The following is a 27,213-nucleotide window of genomic DNA, read 5'->3' as shown; positions in this document are numbered from 1 at the left end:
TTAAGAAAAGATTGGCTGGGATTTTCAAGAGCTTAAAGGAGTTAGGTACCCAAGTCACACCCAAGCCTATTGGGTTTGAGCATTTAATTTCTTCAGACTTCTTGAAAACTTCCAACCTAAATTAAAATTAGATCAATACTCCCCCACTTAAGAAACAAACTGTTCTTATTGTGCCCTTCCTTTCTCAAAAGCCTGGTTACTGCAGAAGATACAGAGTAAGTACACACTCACCATACACAGTAAACAAGCAGCTAGTTACATAACAAAAACTAAGACTGAATAACCTTTAATTTACACTGGTTCAATTGGAGAGGTAGCATGATCCAGCAGATAGGACACTGGACTGGAACTCAGAAGAATGCTATTCTTTGTTCTTCTATTAAGTCGCTACTTGACCCAGCACACTTCATTTAACCTTTTCTGCCTCTGTTTCTCCTCTCATCTTTTGGCTTTGGCTATTTAGTCTGGAATTTTCAAAGGGGCTTAAGGAAGTGTGACAGAGTACTGGGACTCAGCAAATGAACCATCACTCTAGTCACTGGTTAACCAATCAGGCTCCCAGATGCGTCCTGAATAAGGAGAGGCGTACCTAATTACCATATCAGATGAGGTCTGTGTAGCTAATGAGCTAATTAGCCCATTAACAAGAAGACTGGATAAAAGAGCACAGGAGGGACGTGCAGGGAGGGGAAGCAGAAAAGAGAGAGAAAAGGCTACCTGGGCCTGATAAAGGGAGCGCTCTGTGCAGAAAGATGTTTCCCACCTCTTCAGAGAAGGGGTTGTTAATTGAATGACTCTGTAAATAGTATGGCTGCATAAGTATGTAAAAGTTGGTAAGGTGAAGCACTGTAAATAAATTACACAGAGGTATCTACAAAAGGAAGGTCTCTGAGCAGTCTGTGAAGAAGGGAACAGAGGGTGCCTCATCACAAGGAGTTACATGCCTCACTTCCTTTGGCCTCTGAAAATCCCAGCCTTAAATTGTACACTCCATGGGAAGGGACTATCTTAATAAAGGACCGCTAGTAAGACAGAAAATACAATGTTATATATAAATCCATGGTACACCCAGTCTTGAATACTGCATGCAATTCTAATCGCCCCATCTCACAAAAGATCATTAGAGCTAGGGAAAAGGAACAAAAATGAATGGGGTATCCAATTGCTTCCATATGAGGAGAGATTAAAAACAATGACTGTTCAGTTTAGAGAAGAGATGACTACGGGGGGATATGACAGAAGTCTATAAAATCATGAATGGTGTGGAGAAAGTGAATAAGGAAGTGTAATTTACCCCTTCATATAACACAACTAGGTGTCACCCAGTGAAATGAATAGGCAGCAAGTTTAAAACAAACAGAAGGATGTACTTCTTCACACAATGCAGAGACAACCTATGGAATTCATTGACGGGGGATGTTGTGAAAGCCAGAAGTATAACTGGGTTCAAAAAAGAGTGAGATAAGTTCATGAAAGATAGGTCCATTAATGGCTACTAACCAAGATGGTCAGACACACAACCCCATCTCCTGGTTGTCCCTAAGCCTCTCGTTGCTAGAAGCTGCAACTGAATGACAGGGGATAGGATCACTTGACAACTGCCCTGTTCTGTTCGTTCCCTCCGAAGCATCTGTCACTGCCAGAAGACAAGATATTGGGCTAGATGGATCATGGGTCTGACCCAGCATGACCATTCCTATCTTCTTAATATGTATTTGTACAATGCCTATTACAGTGGGTTACCTCAAGGTGCTACTGTAATACAAATAGTAAATTACTACTACTAGAACAAACAGCTACAACTACAGCATACTCTATTTCATTGGCCTCTGCAGGCCTGACTCAAAGGAAAAAGTCAATATATTGGCTGAATTTGAATGGCTGCCTATTTGTGCAAGGACTCTGACTCTAAGCATATTTGGCTATATGGTTTGACTGCAAGTCTTATGTAGAATGGAAGCTTTAGAGACGAAGAGTCTTCACTAACGCACAGTACAAATACTTATTAGCATAATAATTCTGAGAAGAATAGCAGAGCTCTCTATTCATACTGATGCTCCGGACACTGCTGTTATACAGGTTAATGAATATCAGTTCCAGTGTTTAAACTACTGGTGCAGAAGATGACTGAATGTTACGAGTTCATCTATGCCACTGGAATCTGAACAGGAAATTTAAAAAGAGTGGAACAAACACTGTGCTTCATTAAAACTTTATTGTTTGAAAGACTTGTAAAAACTAAAACCTAAATAGATCTTGGGTCTTGAATTTTGCTTTTTTTAGACTACCATTTTGTATAAAGATTTCCATAAAAGCTTTCACACTCAATATTGATAAAAAGTCTGTTTCTCCCTGTAACACAGGAAACCTAGATAAAGAATATTCTATCTTCACATTAAACATTATCTTCGTAATTTCACCCCACCTACATTTGTGCCATATACATCAGTCATAACTTAAAGATCATTTAATATTCATTTTTCAGCATATAGTCAATCAAAAGACTTGGGCTAAGGTCCACATTATTTGTTCAGCAATCTGTGGTACTAAATACTACTGTTTTTTTAAGTGAGACAGCAGCAGTATATTGCATGACTTTCATGCAACTTACACACTAAATGATCTTACACAGAATATTAAGATTGGAAGGGACCTCGAGAGGTCATCTAGTCCAGTACCCTGCACTTATGGCAGGACTAAGTATTTATCTTTCTAGACCATAGTTTCTCAACCTGTGGTACGCGTACCCCTGGGAGTATGCGAGACAAAGGCAGGGGGTACCCAGGAAAAAACAGAGTGAAGGGGACACAGGCAGCAGCTGACGACTTCTAGGGAAGCCGGGTGGCGGCAGCCCACTTCCCGCCCAGTCACTGCTCCCAGCTGGGAGGCGGGTGGCAGCTGCCACAGTCCCGGGAAGCCAGGCTGCAATCTCCCACTTCCCGCTCGGTCCCAGCTGGGATGCAGGCTGCAGCCGCCGGCTTTTAGAGAAGGCGCGCAGCAGCCGCCCACTTCCTGCCCGTTCGCAGCTCCCAGCTGGGAAGCAAGCAACAGCTGCCAGCTCTTCGGGGAGATTGGCGGCAGCCCCCTGCTTCCTGCCAGGTCCCAGCTCCCAGGTGGGAGCTGACCTTGCAGCTGGGGCAGCCAACCGTGACCCGGCTCCAAGCCAAGGGACAGCCTCAAGCACCCCAGCTTGAAGATGGGCGGCAGCCGCCTGCCCACATCCCTGGGTCCCAGCCGGCGTGGAAGCCTCGTCTGCTCCAGCTCGGATTGGGAGGCAGTCGCCCACCTCCCAGGCTGGCAGCCAGACAGCAGCTGCTTGCAACATGCCCAGATGGCAGCCCCCCTCCCTGGCTCAAAGCCCAGTACCCAGAAAACTTGTCAATTTCACTGCTCTATGACAGCCCCAGATTTTACCAGTTACCCTCTTTTCCTGTCTCTCTCGCCCTCCTTCCCTGTCTCTCTCTCACCCCTTCCTCTTCTCAAATCTATGACAAAAAATTTGGCACAGCACTTTATATTCCCCAGCATTGGCATGCTCCTCAAAGCCTACTAGCTTTGGCCAACATCACCTCTATCCCAAGTACATACTTGAGTTGTGCACCTCTGATGTAAAGGTGGTAATCCTACCCACACTAGATCGGACATCTGTCATATCACAGCCTTATATACTCAGCCCTTCTTCCAACATATGGCTCACATTAGTCTGTAAATATAAAATCCCATGGAAAATTGAGTGTTGGGGTACTTATTACAAGCAGGAAAAGGTACTGCAGGTGGGTCTGATCTCTCCCGGCTCTCAAGGCAACACAGAAGGCAACCTACAACAGGTTTGCGACCTCCACTCTCCAGCAACCTTATTTTGGGTTGGGACCCACACCGTGAAATTTCAGATGAAAAGATCTGAAATTGTGAAATGGGACAATTTTCAAATCCTGCGGCCATGAAATTGACAAGAGGGGATCATGAATTTGGTAAGGCCCTAGTCATAATTGTCTCAATCTAGTTTCCAGTGCATACTTTTTTGTATCCAAAAACTACCACAAAAGTTCAGCATTATTCAAGTCCAGCATCCTTTTAGTTCTGGAAAGAATTATTTCTGGCAGGTCAAGATTTGTGTGTATCAAAAAAACTGTATCATGCTAGCTTTTACAAAACTCAGGAAAAAAATCCAAAGTATCTGTTTTAAAAAGGCAACAACAAATAAGTCAACTACTATCAATTTGTCCTTAAGTAATTCAGTATGAGGGATTTACAAAGGTACCTAAACATTTAAAAGCACGAAGTCCCATTGACTAAATCCCTTAGATGATTTTGAAAAGTCTTCCCATAAAGCCCTAAAGATATTAGGCATCAAGCTTATTAATGCTAATCAACCTAAATTCTAATTGAACTAAAGGGATGCAATGGTGTTAAAGAATGTGTTTAAACTGCAACAAAATGTGCCCTATAATAATTCTATCCATATATCCATGTTCTTGAAAAAAATCGTAAAATAATGTTTAAGTAAAGACAGTGAGTAAGCTGCAGACAGATGTCTCAAACCACTTACATACGCTATGAATTCCCCCCCCCCCCCATAATTTTTATTAAGAGAAATAATGGAATCCAATACCCCCTACTATCTCAGCTCACTAAATTATGAGAATTCCTCCACACTCAGCATACCATGAAGATCACACAGAGTACAGGGCTCAAAAGGTATCAATGAAACTATTTCAGCTGTTTATTGTCACATTCACCTAGGCTACATACACACTTTTTCCGAATCGATTGAGGGCAGTGAAGACACACTCAATCGACCCAGAAGTCAATCTATTAAAACCACCCCCAAAAAAGCATAGCGCTGTGTTGACGGGAACACATTTCCCGTTGGCGCAGCACAGTAGAGATGGCACACTAAAGGGAAGCTACAAAGTCGACAGGAGTTACACAAGCTACTCTACATAGCTTATGTAACTCCCATCAACTGCCGCCCAATTTTGCCGGCAGTGTAGACCTGTCCCTCCTCGCATGAAAGTTCTCAAGTGTTAAAAATAAGTATTTTTGAAAAAAATATAGGCTTCTGTGAAGACTGACAAAAATACATTTGATATAACCAAAACAGGTTATATCGGGCAAAGTATGTCACAGTATCTTATACTCAGCACCATATTTCAGCTACATACTGAACAGCCTTTTGCTATTGCTTATTGCTGCTACTATACAAGGCTACTATTTTGGGACATTCTCTGCTAAGAAGTTATCCACTGTACATTTTTACAGATTTTTATTGCAATTAACGCTACAGTTATTGGAAATAAAATGACATTTTACTGTGAGATTCTAGTTTCCATAATAGTTTAATATTTGTAATATAGTGAATTTTTTAATATGGCAAATCCAATCTGACTCATTTCTGGGTTAAGCTGAGGAATGTAACTCAAACAGTCTGCTCCTACCGGTATGGGAAACTTCTCCAGGCACTCACTGGTTTAGTTTTTAACCCAATATTTTGACTTGTATCATCCTGTGTTTTGCAGTTTCTGTTGATGCCTAATTTGACATCATCAATTACTTTTATTTTTTAAAATTTATTACGTATCAGGTACTATACTGGCTACTGAATCTCCCTGCTAATTTATGTTTTATTTTTTTTAGTATTTCTTTTCCTTGTTTCTGTGTGAAAGACCCACAAAAACAGGATAAATTGATTAACTATACAAGGGCAGCAATGAAACTGACTAAACACACAGGGCTGTCAAGTACATAAAAAGAAAAATCCCTACCGTTTTCTCCAAGTTTTTTCAATTATACTAATCTTAAGTATTACTTGGTAACAATAGCAGGCAAAAAATTCAGACAGATGAGTGATTATTTAAAGTTGACTATCATTTTTAAGCCGCTATACTCCTTCTAGTCTTTCCTTTTCTGAGGCTACACCCTATTAAAATGATGTATTATTTGAATATTAGTGAATATATTTCTCTAAAAATTGCTTTCCATGATGTTTGCCACCAATAGTAATAATATTTTCAATTTTAAGGCAAACTTTTTAATAAGTATTTATTCAAGGGCAATGCTTCTTTGATCTAATGTTAGCCACCAATTGCAGAATTACTACTTAGCACTCCCTAAATCAAGAAAGGTGGTGACTGACCAAGATTCTGCTGTGACTTATTACTAGCAGATGTAGTTCTTGTTGGGGATTTTACCAATAGCTTGTGATCATTGTTCTCATAATTCCATCATCAGCTTGTTAAGTCCACAGCCTGTTAAAGAGGTATTTTTAAAGTTAAAAAGACAAGTTTTCATAATTGAAATACTTTTACTGCTATTTATAGTAACGTCTTGATATTTGAAACTAAAGTCTACTTTTTTAAAAATATTTTTTCAGTCACATAACTGTTGTGCTGGCCTTCTGATGCTGGGAGCAAGGGAACAGCTTAAGAAAACAGAATTTGATTTAGAAATCACACACAAAATTGGGATAGGTTAATTTAATAATTTAGCATTTTATGGGGTACTGGCAACTAGTGCATTTTTCAAAATATATGCTTCAAATACTCCAATAATTCTTTTAATAAGACTGATGGATCGACAGTGAATAACATTGTGATATGCTAATCTCTTTAGATGTGAGAATACAATGCCAATCGTGTATACTGCATATTCAAAAGGGCACATAATGTTGAGAATTGCTGTTTATATGAAATGTCAACAGAAAAGTTTCATGCTGTCTAGCCAAGTAAGATTAAGAACACAATTTAATTTACTTGATTATTCTGCATTTTAAATTTTCCAGAATTTAAATAAGTTTTCTGACAGACTCTATATTAAGCAACTCACATAACAAAAGAGTTACATGTAACCAGTAGTTGCACTTGTGTGGTGGTGATTTCATAACTTCACGATGGACATGTTAAAAGACATTTAGATACTGTAGAACCTCAAAGTTTTAAACACCAGAGTTACGAACTGACCGGTCAACCGAACACCATGTGGAACCGGAAGTAAGCAATCAGGCAGCAGCGGGGGAGAGGGAGGGGGAGCGAACACTATACTGGGCCTGTATTGCATCTTAAAGGTCGGCACATCTGGGTTTCCTGTCCTCAATTTCATTTGCCATGTGAGGGGCAGCCACTTACAGATAGGAAGTGAAGACAGTGAGGTTCACAGGCACTGCTGTGAGCCCCTGCTGCCAGCCCAAGACAGCTCAACTCGAGCATGCAGAGCAGAAGCAGCCTGGGATCTGCGCTGTTTCCTGTAAGCCACGGACACTGTTCTACTGGAGGGGGAAGCTATTTTCATCACCACCACCACCCTCCATCAGGAGGGGGACAAGTTTACAAGCTCAGTCTGAGTCTGAGCCTGGGAAAGACCAATCTGCTGATGCTGCTGCAAAGGAACTGAAGAAAGCTGCTGGCTAGGACGGGAGCTGCTGCTGTTGCAGCCAAGTCCTGGCTTGGAGCAGGAGCCAGAGTCCAAGCTGCTGCCTGCAGGCTGTGCTCTGGGGGAGTTTTAAAGGGCCACAGTCTGTGCACCAATACATCCCAAGCTTTGCCCAGGGCTGCAATACTGGGTCCTGCCAGCACCTCTGGGAGTGCAAGAAGCAGAGGAGGGAGAGGCGCTGGCAGCAGGCTGGCACTAACCCCCTGACACATGCTGCCTCTGGAGCGAAGCGGGTAGTGCACAGAGCAGGGCAAGTTGTGGGGAGAGGAGGCTGAGGGCTGGGGCTTGTAGTACCTAGGTGCAGGGCAGGCCTCCCCAGTTCAGTCCAAAGGCAAAAAACAGGAATAGGGCAGGGAGCTGCTTGCAAACCAGGCAGTGCTGCCAGGTGCCACCTTTGCAGAGATCTCTCCCAGCTTCAGCTGGAAGACACTGACTGCAAGGTACTGTACCATCATGTTTTGTTCAGAGTTACAAACATTTCAGAGATACAAACAACCCCCATTCCTGAGGTGATCATATCTTTGAGGTTCTACTGTACAACAGAATCTGGTCACAATCTGACTACTTATCTATAAGACAAGATGCATAAATAATTTTTATAAGCAATCAATTGTTTTGAAAGAGTAATTTTAATAACCCTGCTTAAACACTTCCAGTGTTTAAGGCAATTTAAATCACCAAATGCAAAGTGTATATTTAAATCACCGATTTTAGTCAACTTTCCCATTTGTACCTCAGTTATTTTCTCAAAAAGGCATATTCGCCATGGTTGATATAACCATTAAAACATGTTGATTTACAATTACAGCCTTTACACTAGATGTTAAACCTTTTGGCACCCAAAAGAGTACACTACAACTATATATGCATTTATTTAAGCAATTATATAGCTTAATATTTTCAGATTCTTATTGATTGTACATTTTTAGTATGTTAGAAAATACATTGCTTATTTACTACTATTGCATCATATTTATAAAGCTTGACCTCAAAAGTCAGAATCAGGGGGAAAACATCTTTCTTTCTATTGAAAAACAGCCTTTAACTCAAAGTTTTTGATAGAAGCACACAATTTAGCATATTTACATGTTTTAATACGTTTTAAGTAGTTTAGGCCTTTAAAATATTTTGTATTAAATTCAGATTTTAATTTAAACAGATTTTTAAAAAGAAAAACTTACAATTAATTTAAATAAAAAATTCCATTTTTATCCACCCTGATACTAACTATTTATTACCTCTATTGTTAGCAAATTCGGAAGAGAAAATTATAGCTTTTTTAAACAATAAATATGAATGCTAAAGTTGTGGGGTTTTTAACAAAATTCCAATATCACTGACTGATGCATGTCAGAGACTACAAACTAAAGAGAGTTCTGTTTTATGGTATGGATTATGCTTAGATTATATTTCTTAATACCCTGCTGAACAAGCTTGCTGCGGATCATAAATATCGGTATCTTATGCCTTGCAATTCCATAAATTTGAAGAGTATAACTAATAACTTCACTCCAAGGATATTTGGCATCAGAGCATGAAGATGGTTTATCTTCATCCTTAAACCCAAACAAAGAAAAATCAAGTTTTAGGGAAGAAGCTCAAGGAAACATTAGTATCTAACTCAGTTATAAGACAAGAAAACTTCTGGCTGAGTGTAAAATTATGTCTGGCAGTTGTTCAACCTGACCTCTACTTAAAACATTACATCTATAGGGTATGAAAATTCTCGATAATTAAATGCCATCAATTTGGTTCTGTAAGTAACAGGAGGAGCCTGCAACATCATTTTTCATAGAAGTGTTTAATTCCTGTTAAACATTTTCAAGTCACAACAGTAGTGACTCTACTGTTAAAGCCACGTCCAAACTTCCATTATAACCCTATTTTCTTAATATAGTCCAACTTTAATTAGAAGGCCACACACACTCAGTCAAATCATAATAGGTGCGAAGAATTTTTCCTTAAAATTCAGAAACAAAAGATGAACTTTCAACTTTATTTAACCCAAACTATTTTTAATTATATCTATTTTTACAGAGGTTTGGGCTTTTTTGGCCACTTTTTCTTATTACAGGAAACAGTTAAGAATGCCAAATTTCACATATATACAATTCACTAAACACTCAACATATAGTAGTTTCCATAGAAAGGACATTTTTCTAGTTATCAATGATTCTTCATTATTATGAATGGATCTCCGCTAAAAGTTGTTAAAATGATGTAAGCTTTAATTACTGTGTAATTAAAACTTCAAGTGCCAAGCATGTAACTGTTTTCTAGAACTGCCAGAAAACTTATAAGCTTAGTAGATCACATGAGAAACAGGACAGAGATAGAGTAACAGGATGGTGTCCAAGCACCTTTGGCAGCTGATACACCTGCTATGGTTTAACCAATCGGTTGGAAAGCAGAGTGGGATGGGCACAGAGGGAATCAAAGAGACTGGCAGGCCAGAAGCTGAAGCATGGAAGTTCGGACTGGTGTTAGACCATGGAATGGGGCTGCACCTAGGAAATGACTGGCTTCGGTCTGGAATTGGGGAGGCAGGACTGGGAACCAAGGCATGAGATTGCACAGCTAGGGAGCTACTCAGGTAAAGCTACTAAAAGGATCATAGTGGCATGTGGAGGAGTGTGAGGGAGAGAGAGAAGAATGACAACACAACAGGAGACACCTGAGGACACCCACTAAAGAAAGCTTTAATGGACAATCAAGCTGTCACCTGATTGTGTGTAAAGTACTAAGTAGCAGGAGCCTGGCGCAGTATCATATCAGATATTTAAATAAACACACACAAACAAATGGAAATTCCAAAACCAAAACATTTTTAGTCAAATTTTTTCAAGATATGATGCATCATTACCCAAATCTTCAAAAATAACTAATGTTGAAAACTACAAAAATAAGCTAAAAGTTACAAATCTGATATCAAGCTCAACACCCAATTTACAATTTAAACACTCAATGACTAGCCCCTCTGCAACTATAACTGCTCCTGTAACAAGACAGTCACAAGGATTGCTAAGTATAAATTACTCATACAGCTTTCTCAAATGTACATACAAACTTTAATATCTTACTCCTATAAGTTTGGTTTTATACAAAATTCACAAAAATTAAAGGACCCTTTACCAATTCAGATCTACTGGAATCTCATCTGCTTATATCAGTTCTCTATGGCATCCATCACTGCAGTATACTAGCACATACAAATAGTAATCTGTTCCAAATGAGCAAAATTCCATGTAACTAGTCAAACTATAATCAAAGACATTATTGTCTGAATACAAACTAAACAATTCATGTTGATTTAGCAAGACTATTCTAATCACAGAAATATTCTTTATATTAAAAAGGAACTATTTGTTTAATAATCTAAATCGATACTGCATAACAAGCAGCACTCCATTTTCAATTTCAATGGTAGTCAGCTCAAGTCTCAAAACATCAACAGATTCTGAGGCAGAGTTAAGGTTTTTTAGGTGCTAGTGTATGCAAAATGAGCTCAGTCATTTAATGACATCATCATCAGCCAGGTGGATAGCCAGTAGTCCACTATCAAAATGAGTCAATGGGGTAAATAAGTCAATTGACAATACGATGTGAAAATCTGGAGATGGCAGCTGCATCACGGGTCATTATAAAAACTCCATTTAAAGAGATTGGCTGCACAGTTGCCCTGTCCTGTCTGAAAATAGTTCAGAGATGACCACAGGTGTCTTGGCAGATCAAAACCTGGTGGACAGATGGTTGGGTCAGCAACAAGAGAGTGATTAATGACTGTCATCATTAACCACTCGTTGCACCAACCAGATTCCACCGTCATGTCCTGTGGTGGCATAAATGACCAAAAGGGTATCAAGAAGACAGGCAAGTTGGTATGTAGTTGAAGAGGTCTGCATACAATGGCAGATCTCTATTTTCATATATCTTGGACAACAGTGACACAGAGGCCTTCTCACAGTGAATGTGGGTCGGTGCTATGTTGGTAAGTATCGATAGCCATGGCATCGGAGTTGCCTGTAAAGTCTCAGTAATAATACAGATAGCTTTGTTAAGCTCTATATCAGTGTTTCTCAAACTTTTAAGTAACAAGCACCCCATAACTTCTGAAAATTTTAATAAGTACCCCACCGCTCAATTTTCCATGGGATTTTATATTTACAGACTAATATAAGCCACATGTTGGAAGAAGGGCTGAGTATATAAGGCCCTGATATGACAGATGTCAGATCTAGTGTGGGTAGGGTTACCATCTTTACACCAGGGGTGTGCAACTCAAAAATGTACCGGGGCTAGAGATGATGTTGGTCAAAGCGAATAGGCTTTGAGAGGCATGCCAATGCTGGGGAATATAAAGTGTCGCGCCAAATTTTTTGCCATAGATTTGAGAGGAGGAAGGGGTGAGAAGACAGGGAAGGAGGGCAGGAGAGAGAGAGAAAGGAAAAGAGGGTAACTGGTAAAATCTGGGGCTGTCATAGTAGTCAATTTCACTGCTCAGCTACAGCAGTGAAATTGACACGTTTTCTGGGCACTGGGCTTTGAGCCAGGGAGGGGGGCTGCCACCTGGGCAAGTTGCAGGCGGCTGCCGCTTGGCTGCCAGCCCGGGAGGTGGGAAACTGCCACCCAATCTGAGCTGGGGCAGAGGAGGTTTCTGCGCCGGCTGGGACCCAGGGATGTGGGCAGGCGGCTGCTGTCCGTCTTTTCACTGTGGCAACGGAGGCTGTTCCTCGGCTCAGAGCCAGGGAGCGGGTGGCTGCCACCCAGCTGCGAGGCCAGCTCATGAGATGCAGGCGGGCTGCCACCAGGCTCCCACCTGGGAGCTGGGACCCGGCGGGAAATGGGAGCCTGCTGCCCGCCTCCCCCAGAAGCTAGCAGCTGCTACCCGCCTCCCAGCTGGGAGCTGGGACCAGGAGGGAAGCAGGGGGCTGCCGCCCGCCTTCCCCAGAAGCTGGGGGCTGCCACTTGCCTCCCAGCTGGGAGCTGGGACCAGTTGGGAAGTGGGCTGCTGCCGCCCAGCTTCCCCAGAAGGCGGCAGCTGCCACCTGTATCCCCCCTTCACTGTGTTTTTCCCCAGGTACCCCCTGACTGTGTCTCGCGTACCCTGTACTACATAGATAAGCCTCCTGTGAGATGAGCAACACCAGACAGAAGCACAATACTCTGTTGCTGAATAGCAAAAGGCAAGGGCTGATGTTCTAAGGGTCTGGGTGCTTGCAACCCAGATTGAACTGGCCAATTTTCTGAGAAGACTGTTCCGAGTGCTGACTTTGGCTGCCACTTTCCTCAAGTGGTTGCAGTACATTAATGACCTATCCTATGTCACACTGAGGTAAACTGGGTTTGGCCATTGAGGAAACCTTTTAACTGGTGACTGGTGCTTGCATTATGCAGCTGGAATACACTAGAAAACATCTTAGAAAAGCTTGGCAGCAGGTGCCATCAACTACAGTAATCTACCATGAACTTCATATCCTCATTCAAGGTTTTGTCAGTTTCTGAGAAGGACTGAGCTTGGTAGCTGCAGCAGATGTCATTGGCATGGATAAACTTGCTTGAGAGTGTAGCTGGCAGGTCGTTGATGTACACATTGAACAGAATTGGTGAAAGAACTGAGCCTTGAGGGAGGCCGTTGATCTGAGTGCTAGTTATAAAGAAGGTTTTTGTTTAATGGTCCATGTGTGAATTGAGTGCTAAAGGTTAATATCAGAATTATTTACAGATGTGTTTAATGGTACATCTTTTGAATACACATAGCAACCTTGCCTGTAATTTTATTATTTTTGGTTCTAGGACAAGATGAATAATCTACAGTTTTCATATTGTTTAAGGTTTAGAGGACTTTGATTTCCTCTCCTAACTGCAACAAAAAGACAGATAGGAGTCTAAATGAATCAGCCTTCTGTATACGCTGTGATCACTTAGAATAACATGAAGCAATTCCTACCTAAAAGGTTTCAAGATGACTCCACGGGGTTCCCAGTACTTGCTGGCCTAAGGCACTCATGACTCAAACCTGAATCTCACAAAGCAGTATAAAGAGTTGCCATAAGTGACTTTCATTACCAGTAACACTTCTCTGTTCACACAGGAAGACAATACTTCTTGTAGAAGGATATTTTTATTTGGAAATCATATATTTATTATTTGTATTACTGTAGCGCCTAGAAGCCACACTAATGAACAAGGATTATATTGTGCTAGACTCTGTATAAACATGAAACAAAAGACAGTCCCTGCCCCAATAAGTTTACAATCTATGTATCTACAATTTATATCCTTGCCCTTCTATACTTGTTAATGTGTCTTAAGTTTTTAATACCATTTCTACACATGACTATTTCCTATCACCCAGGGAGTAGACAGAACTCAACTATGATACCTACTACTCCCTACAAAACGTAAATGGTTGAAAACAAATGTGATAGCATGTTTTCAGCTTGTATATATTAAAGGTTTGATAAAATTAAATTCAAATCTATGACTGGTTAATGAAGCAACTAAATTGTTATTGTTATCGTTACTGCCCTGTTACACTGAAGTAGCAATGGTTAAATTTGTATTGATTTCCAAATAGGTCAATATAAGCAAGTGTGACAGTGTCAATATTTGCATGCCAGAAAGAGTGACAAAATAGGAACACAAAAGAATGTAAGGAGCCAAACAGTGTTTATGTTTTATTGAATATGGGATGGAAAAGAAAAGAAAGTGCTATAGTATGTGCTACTGTTCCTGTCATGTGCCTTGAAATTAAATTTATTGCCAATAATCTTAAAGGTTGCACAATATAAAAGAAAATCAATATTTTTTTCACAAGAATGAACCTGAATTTCCTAAAAATATGCTTGCAGGACAAAAGTTTCTGAATGAAATATCAAAGTGATCACTGAATGTTTAAGAGATGAAACTAATAAAAGTAGAAACTTTTCCCTCATTTCCATATTCTTGTGTAGGGAATGATGGAAGAAAAACAGTGAATAATGATTTGTATGTAAATATATCAAAAACGTTTTAAAAAAAAAGTATCAGGTGTTGCGAGAGCTTTTCTAGTACCAAGTAGAAAGAGTTGTATGTATAAACCAGGAGTACAGACATGATCCCAAGAAAGGAATAGACCTGGAATAAATATACTTAAGAGGGGGAACCTGAATAGACACAAAAGCAGATGGATGAGGCAGAGGCAAAGGAGATGCTGACTCTAGTGTACAGTGGCTACATAGCTTTGATTAAGTGCTTACCACTCATTTTTTGGAATCATATCCCATAAAACAGAAGTGACTGGGAGGACTGGGACAGTTTGCCCCTTTTCGGCGGCGGGGGGACTTCGGCGGCGGGCACTGCCCCGCCCTCCCCCCCACGGAACCCCGCCGCCGCCATGAAACCGCGCCGCCGCCAAATTCTCCCCCGCCGCCAGGGCCACCATCAGGCCCTTGACATAAAAAAGGTTCCCCACCCCTGCATTAGACAGACACCTTGAAACAGAGTTCCTTCAGTTGCTAAGCCAACTTTTCACAGCAGTACCTTCCTCTGCAGGCACAGAGAGAATATTTTCATTGTTTGGTATTATTCATTCAAAACTGGGTCTTGAAAGAGCAAGAAAACTCGTATTTCTGTTTCAGTCTGTGAATAAAAATGACAGTGGGAGTGGGGAAGATGAGAGCTAGTTGTAGAAGTTTTAAGGACAGCTTATGTTTACTGCTGTGATGACTTGTCTGTTAGTTAATAAAATTTGAAAATTAAAAAAAAAAGAGTTTAAGGACAGCCGTTAGCCAGCAACTCAGCAGACTGCTACAATTGCAAATGTGAAACATTTATGTAACATTTAAGATTTAGTTTCATAGAATATAAGTGCTATTGTGTTTATGTGTGTGATTTAGTTCTTACCATTCCTCATGTACTGCTGCTGCATATGCAGCTTGACAGAGGTAATGAGTATTATGTACTATTTCCTAAATTAATAAAAATCAAGTTATCCAAAAAATTACAGACGTATACCCTCCTAGATGTTGTAAAATGCTGTACTGAGTTGTAAATTAACATGTTTTAGTGATCAGATTTGTACCATTGTTTAAGAAATATGTGAAGAAGTATCAGTGGGAAACTTGATATAAATAAATTCACCCTGCTCGGAGGGAGGAAGGGTGTTTCCACACCCAAGTGACAAAAGTTTTGTTGGCATAAATGCTGGTGTAGACAGGGCCTAAGTCTTAGCTACAAGGAAGCATTTTATCGTTATTTCTCTTGTAACCATTTCTGACTTTGATATTTTGTACTTGTACTCACTTAATCTCTCTTTATAGTAAAATAAACCTGTTTTAGTCTTTAATCAAAACTAATCCAGTGTTGTGTTTAAACTGAATTGTCTGATAACTCCAATTAAAGTAGCAAACTGCTGACACCTTATAGGGGCAACAGGCCTCTAATACCTGAACTGTTCAGGAGAGGACTGGACAGTGCAGAACGCAAGTTTTTGGGGAAAATCCAGGACTAAGAATGTGTGGGGGTTACTCTATAAGTGGTAAGGAAGGCTGATGGAAGCCGGAGTGTTGACCGGAGTGTGATTCACAGACTACAGCTACACACAGACACCCTGAGTATGACCAGCATGCTTGTTTGGCTGTTTGTGAGGGGTCCAGATTGGCAGCTACAGCAGCAAAGCATTGTGAGGCACCCAAGGTTGCGGGATGGATGGTGACAACCCTTCACTAATCTGGATTGCACTCCAGAATGGGACAGAGCGAAAGGAAAATGGGCTGAGGAAGACTGTATATGAGGTTTCAATTTTCAAAAATGTCTACCTTTTATAATTGTCAAAATAAACTCAGAAATAACCCACTTAAAATATTTTAGTCACCATCGCCATCTTTGAAAGGATGCATGTGTGTATTTTGGAAGGGGATGTTGGAAAAAGAAAACAGAAGATCCAACTTGAGATGAAAATTAAAACAGATATATTAGTCCAAAAATGTTGCTTTTCAGTAGTGTACATTATTTACGGAGAAATCACGTTAAAATTAGCATACTTCCAATGCCAAAAAAACACAACTAATACTAATTTTTTAATTATAATGGAAAGAATGCTGAAACTAACAATGCTTTTTAAAATAAGAGGATTAACAAATTAACACCAGCAAATATGACAGTTTGGTGAATGTGGGGTTTAATCACTTTCTGCACAAAAGTTTCTAACATTTATAGTTGCAAAGAAAGATCTTTAAAGGTGTACTGAATGTAAACTCTGTCTATGCATCTTCCAGCAAATAGCATGAAACCACAGATTGGCTGTGGGTTCTCTGGTTCTACCTATCTACACTGGGTGGTTCTCCAAAACTCTGGTAAAGGATGCTTCCTATTTGTCTTACCTAGTTCACTTTATAGCAGCAGAGTCCTTGTTGATTTGCCACTACTCCCACTTCAGTGCTGCTGCGCACCCCTCATCTGTGAAGATAGAGAATGGATGGAGAATCTGTCTACAGAAGATCTTCAGCATTCCAATCCTTACTAAACATCAATACACAGAATTCCCACACAGTTTTTCAGCTAAAAGGCTGTTTGCCTTCTTAGCATGAGTTCCCCAAATCCTTCCTCAGCTACACACTATAAGAGGCCCTCAACGGTTGAAGACCAGGCAATAGCTGTCCTCTGGAAGATGTGAACAGTCTCCGCTCGTTTCAAAGTAGTATTAATTCTGAAGTCTCTCTGCATCTTAGTTTACTCTTGAAAGTTGTGTGAAATTTCTGGGAGGATTCATTAATTTCCCCCTCATCTATCTCAAATCCTAAACACACTTGAAATGCTGACAGTGAGTAGCATAAATCTGACTAGTGAGCTACCAGATAATTTGTCAAAGGTTGACAAACAAAAATGAAACCTAAAGTGTGCTGCTATGCATCTCAGACACAGCACTAAAGCTAAGAGCAGAAGAATGTGCCTCCTTTAACAGCTGTTTTTATGTATATTTTTATGTTTACAGAAAATATTAGCAGGCATACGTATATTTCGCAGAAAGCCACCACTAAGTATGTCAAAGAAGATATATTCCTAAAAATATGCTATTAATCTAACAGTTATCCACCTCCATCAGGAAAGGCAACCCTTGTATTGTTCCCTGAGAGTCAACAGACACTAACACTGTCAAGACGGAGATGGAAAGGGTATAAATTTAAAATACAAGACCTTCCAACTGAGAACAGTCTGCTAACATCCCCCAGATGCTCAAATTCAGGTAGCTAAATAAAAGATGCTGAGCTGACCTCACTTGTTTTGACAACATGGGGGAGGAAAAGTGGTCTCTTAAGTAGCAAGGACTCAAACCATATACGGCTTTATGCCTCAAAGTAAATAATTTCAATTATAACTGGAAGGTAATGTGGTCTTCAGAAAGTTAGTGTACTGTACACTATCAAACAGGGAGCCAGCCAAATTCTTTGGGAGCTGTAGCTTTTAGGGTAGTGTTCTAGGATAGGTGCATTTACTGTACAGAGAATTGCAGTAATTCAATCTGGAATGGCATGGAAAAGTAGAACTGAATGCAAACCTTTTTCACTATACATAACTCCAAGAGAAATCAGAGATTCAAATGCACCCTCAAAATACAGATTTTCTTCACTAAGGCTAGCTACATCAAATGGGGGAATACTGCTGCACACCAAATTCTCTAGAAGCTCACCCCATTCTGCTAGCATTACCTAACTTATCTTTAGTGAACTGCACTGTCATCCAAGTCCCAATTTTGGCCAAGCACCAGGAAAGCAAAGGCCCCTCCACCCAACTGTTGTGAAGGAATTCAGCCACTGGTTCCCATGCATTTTAAACCTCCGGAGTATTAACAAAGCTAATGCATTTTTCTTATCTTGGGGACTCTGGGAACATTCTCATGGTGCAAAGCCTCTAGCTAGTACCTTCTCCTGAGAGCTGTGATCATGCAGCCCACTGCCCATTCCCTGCAATCCATGCTGACCCCTCAGACTTCCTTTGTAATTTAAATAAACCTTCTCCCAGAATTCCGCCAGATGGATGCTCTGAGGCCCACAGTTTACCTCTTCTAAGGTAGAAGTAGTATAACATAAGACATACACTTTGCACAGGACTCTAAAATCATTGTTCTTTACTTAAATCACCTAAGAAATACATTGATCTATACAAAATAAATCTTACATGCCTTTCCTTGCATTACTTTCCTCACCACTCCAGAAATTTCTTTGGGCTGGAGTCAGGGTCTGCTAGTGCAAACCAGTTTTGCTGCGGTACATGGTTTGTGTTCTGAATCATGGAGCTTTCTCTCCTGGCCAAAACTTTGTGTGGGGCTCTCAGTCTTGATTCTGCTGTTGGTAACTTTCCACTCTCCAAACTTCTAGCCCCTTATATACAAACTGAAGGAAATGACTTCTCTCAGAATATCAACTGAGCAGTCAGAGTAGTCGTTAAAGTCAAGTACTCTCCATTGTCCTTCATAGATTCCAAGGCCAGATGGGACCACTGTGGTCATCTAGTCTGACATCCTGTATAACAAAGGCCATAGAACTTCCCCAAAATAATTCCTAGAGCGTATCGTTTAGAAAAACATCCAATCTTGATTTAAAAATTGCCAGTGATAAGAGAATCCACCATTACCCTTAGTAAGTTGTTCCAAGGGATAATTACACTCACTGTTAAAAATGTACACCTCATTTCCAGTCTGAATCGGTCTGGCTTCAGCTCACAGCCACTGGATCGTGTTATACCTTTCTCTGCTAAACAAAAGAGTCTACCAACAAAATATGTTAACCATATAGCTATGTACAGAACGTAATCAAAATCACTCCTTAACTTTCTCTTTGTTAAGCTAAATAGATTTTTCTCCTTCCATTTATCACTATATAGCAGGTTTTCTAATCCTTTAATCATTCTCAGGACTCTCTCCAATTTATCAACTTGGATAATTCAGCTCTCCTTGAATTGTGGACACCAGAACTGGACACAGTATTGCAGTAGAAATCACATCAGTGCCAAATAAAGAGGGAAAATAACCTTTCTACTTCTACTCAAGATTCCCCTATTTCTGCAACAAAGGATCACATTTAGCCTTTTGGCCACAGCATAACAGTGGAAGCTCATGTTCAGCTGATTATCCATCACCACCCCAAATCTTTTTCAGAGTCACTGTAAACATGTCCTATATTCTTTGTTCCTAGATATATACATTTAGCCATATTAAAACACGTTGCTTATTTGCACCATTTATCAAGCAATCCATACTACTCTGCCTGACCTCTTCATTATTTACCACTCCCTCAATTTGTGGGTCATCTACAAACTTTATCAATGAAGATTTTATGTTTTCTTCCAAATCATTAACAAAAGTGTTAAAATAGTGTAAGGCCAAGAACCAAGCCCCAGAAATACACTCACTCAATTACATTTTGAGACCTATCAGTTAGCCAGCTTTTAATCCATTTAATGTGTGCCATATTAATTTTATATCATTCTAGGTTTTTTTTTAAAACCAAAATGTCATGCTATACCAAGTCAAATGTCTTACACAAGTCTATTATAACAACACTATTACCTTTATCAACCAAACTTGTAACCTTAACAAAAAAAATTATTAAATTAGTTTGAAAGGAGCTATTTCCAATGCTGATTAGAATTAATTTTAATTACTCTCGTTTAACTCTTGAGTTCCACATCAGCCACTCCATTATCTTATTCAGAATCGATAGACTGACAGTCCTATAATTACCTGGGTCATCACATTTACCCTTTTTAAGTATTGGCAAAACACTGGGTAAGTTCCAGAAGACTGGAAGAAAGCTAGTGTTCCAAGACATACTGAAAATCAACATTTATAGTCCAGCAAGCTCTTTAGCCAGCTCTTTTATAACTCTTAGATGCCAGTTATCCAGATCTACTGATTTTGAAAAGTCTAATTTTAGTAGCTGCTGTTTAACATCCTCCTGAGACATTAGTGGAATGGGGGAAAAAAAGGAGTGTTATCATATGATATGACATCATCATCTTTATTTCCCCAAATACAAAACAAATATTTACTGAACATTTCTGCCTTTTCTACATTATTAATAATGTTATCATTTCCATCTAGTAATGCACCAATATTATTGTTAGGATTCTTTTTGTTCCTAGAATACACAAACTCCTTATTATCCATAATTCTGCTGGCCCTTGCTTCCTTCTTGTGCCCCCCTTGCTTCACTTATCAATATTATAGAATACCTAGCTTTTGATTTATGTTCATTAATGTCACCCCCCCCCCTTCTTCCATTTGTTTATATATTTTATAGCTGCCTTCACTTCCCCCGTAAACTGGCGTTTTTTTTTTGTTTTTTAACCAATAGAGCCTTCTTCCTCGATTATGGCTTTTTTCAGCATCTAGTACAGTGTTCTCAAATAATTCCCATTCATTCACATTTTTCTGGTTAAATTCTTCCTCCCAGCTGACCTGGCTCATAATTGTTTTCAGCTTTGTGAAATTGGCCCTTTTGAAGCACCAAATATATATATTACTGGTCTGGACTTTATTCTGTTAGCACATTATAAATGTGACCAAGCCACGATCACTCAGACCAAAGCTACCATTAATTATGTTCCTGTAAAAAGTTCCTTTTTACTTGTCAATGTAAGGTCTAATGTGAATTCCCATGTTGATGCAACATTTTTTGAGTTAGGAAATTGCCATCTATAATATTTAGAAATTCCAAGGACGTTTCAGTACTGCAGCATGAGACCTCCAGCATATGTCCCTCAAATTAAAGTGCCGCATAACGATACAGCTTTTTTATGTATTATAGATAGCTGTATAAGGAGCCATCCTCTTCTCTATTGTGATCTAACAGTCTGTAGCAGTCACCAACTAATATCCCATCTTGTGCTTTATCTATTCAGACACTGATCCATAAACATTCAAAATCATTGTCTTCTGAGTTATCAGTGGCAATCCATTTTACTCTGGTGTGTCCTGACAACAACGGTGGATACACAAGGATACACAGATACTAGCATTCCATGATACAACAATTTCATAATATCACATTCACAGTATCAACCAGAATTCCTAAGTTGTACAGACAGACTTCTCAAATCTTCACATTACTCCCTCCTCAAATAAAAAACAAGCATCCTGAGGATATTTTGGCGCTTCAACTTCTAGACAGAGAATCTGCTGTTAAACTTCATATATTCAGTCAGTAAACTAATCTCATGATCATAGTTACATAAAAACACTATTGGTCAGTTTCTATCTACATCATATAAATAAATTTCCTGCCTTATCTTAGGAAAGGGGTAGACAGGGAAGAGTTTGTGGGGTCTGCAAATGCTATTGTCATCCCAATCTTCTGACTGGTTTGGGGAGATATGACAAATTTGGCCCCCTGCAGGGTGGGTCTTTGGCACTGCTGTGCCTCAGTGAAGTGAATGGTCCCAAGAGATGTGGAATCTCCCCCACTTATCTTGAGCCCAGTACCCTACTTAACACCTCCAGGGGAGAAGGGAATTGTGCTTGCTCTACTATCCCTCTCAGGTTCATTTACATCTTGACTGAACCTCCTGAAACCATAAACTAAGGGGAACTTTCCACCTGCATTTCCCCAAGTATTTGCTTCCCACCACTTCGGAGCCATTCCCACCTTCTGTGGGTATCATAAATGTGGCAGTATTATTTACCACCCCGTTTCTCTATTTCTCATAGAGTTCTGGCACACAGAACCTTTTGGACATGCCTCAGTTTCCTCACTTCCAGCAGGATTTTTGACCACTGACAGTCCACACTGACTTAATTTTCCCACCAAGGGCAAGCAGAATGCTTGCCTCCTGTGCCACTGAGTCTGGCTTTCGCGTGTATCCGAGATTGTTATGGCCAGCATCCTAGAACCTTTTTAGCGTCCATTTCAACTGGCTATATGCAGGATGATGGGGCTCATCACAGGGATTTTTACCCATATCTGTTTGCCTTCCAGCACCTGACTGGTGTACAGCACACAGGATCCGTCACCCCACAAGAGTTTTTTCTCTAATTCGCACCTCCCATTTCCACTGGGGGTCTGGCTGTGTTGAACTCTCTAGGGTACAACACAACATATATGTAGAGGATTGAGGTGTAAATTCATATGCCTGCACATTATACACACACATCCTATGTTTGTACTCATAGGGTTAGCTTACATCACTTATGAGACAGTGCCCCAACCCATCTCTGGATGGGCTGCCACAAAGGTAATCTGCTGTGAGGCAGAGTCAGCTCCCTGGCACATGGGCGTTGGGCAGTTTATCTTTTCGGGCCGCTGTCCCTGAAGGACATGGATACCTTAATGTCTTGAAATCAGTCCTTGGGGGTTGGCTTTGGGCTTCTGCTTCCCTGGGCTTGGGACAAAAAAAGGAAACCGCCTATGGCCATTCACCATGAAACTGGCCACACAACATAAAACACCTGGGGATTCAGTGGCTACATCCCTCACAGCCGTCTGGTAAGTGGCCAAAAGGAATCATGCAACTGGAGCCGAGACACACCCCTAATGCTAACTCAATGTATCTGTGACCTCCAATGTAGTTAGGCTTCAAAGGATTAGAGATTTCTATTGGTAAATGTCAGTAAACAGATTTCACTGTACAACACAGATGAAAAAATATTCCCATACATAAAGAAATGTAATGGTAAGCAAAGTAAGAAAAATGTTGCTTTGAGAACCTAAGAGTTTGATCTAAGGATATTTACTTTGCATATTTTGACATGCGATGTTGCAACTTGTTTAACAATTATAAAGCTTTAACTTTTTGAATCTCAACGTCTCCTATCATTAAACTATCATTGTCTAACTTCCCCACATTACCTGACCCATACCATAATTTTCCACAACTGAAAATTTAAAAAAAAAAAGGTCAAAAAACAAACAATATTACTTGTCAATTATAAAACAAAAACTGAATTCTGCCAAGCCTATGTTGCTGTCATCTTGGGCTTTCACACTTCTACTCTCCTGGTTCTGCTCCTACTTCTCTGATCACTCCATTTTATTAGGTGTTCTACATAATATAATAGCACACTCCCTGCAACAAAGAGTTTACAACCTAACTGCAGACTCAACAGTGAGCATAAACGGCAAGAATTGTGCTAATTAAACACATTCCAAAGAGCTGAATTGAGGAGTAAAGTCTATATGGAAGCCTATGCTGGGATACTTGAACTCTGATAATCTTCCTCCATCAATAGATAATAAAGACGAAGAGGATTCTGAGGAGTCTGAATATCAGCAACTGTTCTACATTTGTTCATTTTTTAAAATCATGTTGCTTTCTTGACATTTTTTCCTGGACACACTTTTTGTGCGGAGGAAAATCCCTGGGTGGGGATGGGGGACACAATCAGAACAGAATCAGGTTCCTAGTGCTGTACAGTGAGCCGCAAGAAGAATGCAGTAAGTGTGGGTGTCAGAAACATAGGGGAAATCCCTGCTTGCATCTCTCCAGCCATCTGCTCTGCCTGCTGCAAGTGATAAAGTATGATTCCTTAAATGGGACACTGGAGATTTTGAATATGGAGTGTCCTATCTGAGATTTCTTCAGCTTTTAACAATTTCCTTACAAGTGCTTGTTTGAGCTTTCCCAGTGGCAGTTACTACTGTGGTCCCTTCAGCCTGTCCCTCCTTTGACAGCTCTTCTACCTTTAATTCATTGCACAGAAAAGGATCCAACCCATGAGAAGGCTTAGGGAAAATACTAACAAGGAAATAATTCTCTTTTTGAATCTAATACAATAGGATTGTGCTACCATGTCTCTGACAACAGGGCATAATCAGAGTGTTCTTCAAGCTGTTCAAGTTCTTCAAGGGGTGAGATATAAAAGCTTAACAAGGTAGAAGCGATTCATAAAAAGGCAAAAAAAAACATTGCAACGTGGCTGATGCTGAATATAATCAAGAAACTTATATTCATTAGTTTTACCTGGGAAATAAAATAATTTGGTCTTTATTAAGTGAAAGTAATACTACTGCTTCTCCTGCAGTATTTGTTTGAATTATTTCAACAAGGTTTTTAATTAAGTGAAATTAGCTTTTAAATGTACTCCTCTCTAGTTATTAGCAACTTTACTAACAATTATAATTAAATTTTCCTTTTTAAATATGATTAGATGGGAAAAAACTGATAGTGAGGAAAAAAATCTGACCAAACTGGAATGTCTCAAAAAAATCAGATCCACAATACAATTTATTTTTAAAAAGAAAAAAAGCGGAATCGATCTGCCTCTTAAGATAGATATGAGTAGTCGTATCTTTGAGAAACTAACAACTCTAAACTGTCTCTATGGCACTGGAGATTTCTAGAATCAAAAGATCAGTTTCTTACTCTTTGCCACATGGATGTCCAGCAATCCATCACTGAAGATGTCTTGCTCAGAAGTCTGAAGTCAGTGACAGCACAAGTGTTACTAGGAGCCCTCACCCCTGACAATATGATCAGAAGATACTGAACAGATTCATATTTGAAAACAAACTAACTACAAAAATGGTTAACTATAAAATTTTCAACTTTTTAAAACGTGTGGAATAACTCTGCAATCCACAGAGAGACTAGATAAAAGGGTAATGCCTTGGGCAGGGATTCTAATATAGATTTCTTGCAATAGTCTTTGAGTCCAAAAAGACCAATCTTTTGGGAAACGATAACTTGGTCCCATCCAAATAATCCAATGGGAGTTCAACAGATGTCATCAAATAAAAGCTGTAAAAGGATGATCAAAATACCACTTTGCACATTTCTGTAGAATTGCCTGCCTGCCTACAAGAGAGTCATAGATTTTTAAGTCCAGAAGGGACCCTCAAATAGACTAGAGGCTGACCTCCTGCAGTTCACAAGCCATTAAACATCACCCAGCCAAAACCAATAATCAGAATTAGACCAAAGCATTACAGCCCTCAAAAGACTAAACTACCATTGGGAGGAAAATGCACCAATTCCTGAGGTCAACTGATTTACTATTCTTGTTGACTGAGCATTTATTCAAGAGTGGATCCATCCTCATATCTTTACATATGTTGATGTAATGTTCTAATACACCTTGTTAACAGATTATTGAGATACTTCCTCTATAAAGGATGGTGGAAAGTAACTATATCAACCAATACTACTGTTTTAAGACATTGATAGTGACTCCACTGTTAAAACAGTGCTGAGATTTGCAGTGAAAACAGGCCTAAAAATCAAACTGTTAAATTTAGTCTCCAGATTTTACAATTCTTTAAAGGGAAACTGAATTTTCCACATTTAAAACCCTTCACTACCAACCTAACTTTTGCAGAAGAAATTTTTCAAGATTGCCCCTTTAGGAAATTTAATCTTGATAATCTCACCTTTTCTGCCTCTTTCTAAACCACCACCATTTACAAATTCCCATCTTTTCTCTCACACTCTTTAATAACTTTGCAGACATAGGTCACATTTCATATTCTACACTGAAAGATCACCAAGACATTTCCACCAAGGAAAAATTAATAGAACTGCTCAGTTCCTTCAGCTACTTCCATATTCTGATGCTTCAGAGAGTAGCTGCCTCCACAGCAGAGCTGAAAACATCACTTGTCTGGCAACTTATGTTTCTATTCTCCATCTCTACATGCTTCCTCTATGTTCCCTTATAACTAAGAGACAAGAAAAGAGCAACGGTTGGGGTGCACTGATAGAGTTACACCCAAAATACAAAGCTTGTCATTATAATGTAGAGGCATTGCCTCCTATGAACTTCTCACAGCTTGACAGGGCAGGAGGGCCTCTTGCTCTAATAGTCCTAAGGAACTCAGTAGGATTAGAACTCGCTAGGCCTAAAAGTTGTATGCAAGCAGGAGAGAGTTGCCGCCTGGGTTGAGAACAGGATTCACATTGCATCCTTGACCCCCGCTGTCTACCCTGCCTCCATCCTGCAGGTTCACGTTGACCACAATGCTCACTTTGGTTCTCCAGTATATTCCTCAAAGTCCTCTTCTACCCCATTCTATCTATCTACGGTGGATGTTCCTGTTGCTATTGCTACAGAGATGTCCAATCTCCCAGGAGGAATTTAAGAGGAAAGCCAATGTTATCTCTCGATAGAATCCAGCTTTAAAAAGAAAAAAACTGCCTGTTTCTGATCTGTATGGAACAGTGTTGCATCAACATGTCCAATATCATGCATGCTATGGCAGCATATGAAGCAACAGATGATTTCAATACCTCTGTTGAAAGGGAGTTTTCAGTCTTCCGGTCAGCTAAATCTTTTACAGAACCTATTCCACAGACAGATCAAAATAGTTTCCTCTCCTCTCCCTCCCTCCCCCAAAGAACTATTCTGAGGTAAAAGAAGGATGAGTCAATCTTCAGGTCGAAGAACTCTTTGGTCTCATCCAAACGGTTTTTCAAAGACCCTGTTTTTTGTGTGTGTGTGTGTGTGTGTGTGTGTGTGAGAGAGAGAGAGAGCGTGTGTGTGTCATGTTGGATCACTTTTCAAGTCAATTTTTCCCAACAAATTCCAGTATGGGGAAAATGAATTTGTCTTTCCTACACCTTCCCCACAGTCTGTTAAGAAACAGGGATGATCCAAACAACCCAACTCAGAGTACTAGGAAAATGGTGGGGGTGTTTTTGCTTCTGGGGAAATCACTGAAAGAAGCCAGTTTAATTCTCTTGGGAACAGTTTTTATGGTTCCTGCATCAAGAATCATGAAACAGAAGAAAGCTCCATCTTAACTTCTTTTACTGGGACAGTGAGTTGCTCATAAGAACGGCCATATAAGGTCAGACCAATGGATCATATAGCCCAGT

At 39.9% G+C, this 27,213-nt stretch overlaps 1 protein-coding gene across 4 annotated transcripts in view; it reads right to left on the bottom strand.

Moving 5' to 3' along the window:
• STAG2 (STAG2 cohesin complex component) overlaps positions 1-27,213 on the bottom strand; it is a 163,679-nt gene that overhangs the window by 112,906 nt on the left and 23,560 nt on the right. The window contains exons 1-2 of one of the 4 annotated variants that reach the window (XM_067548194.1): positions 19,078-20,642; positions 16,791-16,866 (exon numbers count right to left, since the gene is read on the bottom strand). The exons of 2 other annotated variants lie outside the window; for them this stretch is intronic. The gene's annotated coding sequence lies outside the window, so the exon portion shown is untranslated. Of the gene's footprint in view, positions 1-16,790; positions 16,867-19,077; positions 20,643-27,213 lie in introns of those variants that run through there. One more of the 4 variants, XM_067548195.1, reaches the window with a different exon arrangement.

The sequence above is a fragment of the Emydura macquarii genome, unplaced genomic scaffold (genome assembly GCF_026122565.2).
Source record: "Emydura macquarii macquarii isolate MOO-44397 ecotype Brisbane River unplaced genomic scaffold, CSIRO-AGI_Emac_v2 contig_1253, whole genome shotgun sequence".
Taxonomy (NCBI): Eukaryota; Metazoa; Chordata; order Testudines; family Chelidae; genus Emydura; species Emydura macquarii.
This window is presented reverse-complemented; position numbering and strand designations above follow the sequence as displayed.